Source organism: Rhincodon typus, unplaced genomic scaffold, assembly GCF_021869965.1.
Source record: "Rhincodon typus isolate 14 unplaced genomic scaffold, sRhiTyp1.1 hic_rhity00006279, whole genome shotgun sequence".
NCBI classification, from domain to species: Eukaryota; Metazoa; Chordata; class Chondrichthyes; order Orectolobiformes; family Rhincodontidae; genus Rhincodon; species Rhincodon typus.
This window is the reverse complement of record NW_025971917.1, coordinates 5,162-6,099: the sequence shown is the minus strand read 5'-3', so window position 1 is coordinate 6,099 and position 938 is coordinate 5,162. Positions and strand designations below refer to the sequence as shown.

Here is a 938-nt window from a genome sequence, read left to right as displayed (position 1 = left end):
TCACCCCAATCCTCACCCCAATCCTCACCCCAATCCACATCCCAATCCTTATCCCAATCCACGTCCCAATCCCAGTCTCCAAATCCTCACATTCCTCCCCAACCCAAATATACATCCTACGCACACCTACACTAACCTCCCCCCACACACTCACCCCACCACCCTCCAAACACACACTCGCACACACGCGCACACACACGCACACAGACGCGCACACACACACAGACGCGCGCACACGCCCACACACGCACAGACACACAGACACACGCACGCACATACACACAGACTGTCATGGGGGTATGGGGGGAGTGTACAGTGCGTGTTGGTCCTGATTTCTCGGGTCTGTTGTTGCAGGTTTTGGGCAGTCAGTACCTGAGGGGCTTTACCGATTCCATTGGCCGGACCCTGAGCTGCCTGATGGGGGTATTTATGAGGATGTGAGTGACGACCCGCCCGGGAAAGGCCCTCACTGTCCCCCTGGCAGTAAACCCCAGGGTCAGGGTCAGGGTCAGCTGGTGAGTATCCAGCAGCAAGAATCCAGCCAGACACCACACGATGGAGAATGTAAACCCCATCTGATTCCCTCCTTCAGCTGCAGTGTAGAGGGAGCTTTACCTTGTCTCTAACCCTGTGCTGTCCCTGCCCTGGGAGTGTTTGATGGGGGACAGTGTAGAGGGAGCTTCACTCTGTATCTAACCCTGTGCTGTCCCTGTCCTGGGAGTGTTTGATGGGGGGACAGTGTAGAGTGAGCTTTACCTTGTCTCTAACCCCGTGCTGTCCCTGCCCTGGGAGTGTTTGATGGGGGACAGTGTAGAGGGAGTGTAACCCCGTATCTAACCCCAATATGTCCCTGTCTTGGGAGTGTTTGATGGGGGACAGTGTAGAGGGAGTGTAACCCCGTATCTAACCCCAATATGTCCCTGTCTTGGGAGTGTTTG

At 55.7% G+C, this 938-nt stretch overlaps 1 long non-coding RNA gene across 1 annotated transcript in view; it reads left to right on the top strand.

Annotated features, from left to right (window-relative positions):
* The window catches only part of LOC125482138, a 1,596-nt gene that overhangs the window by 255 nt on the left and 403 nt on the right, over positions 1-938 (top strand). The window contains exon 2 of the long non-coding RNA XR_007261557.1: positions 355-515. This is a non-coding gene — a long non-coding RNA (uncharacterized LOC125482138). The remainder of the gene's footprint in view (positions 1-354; positions 516-938) is intronic.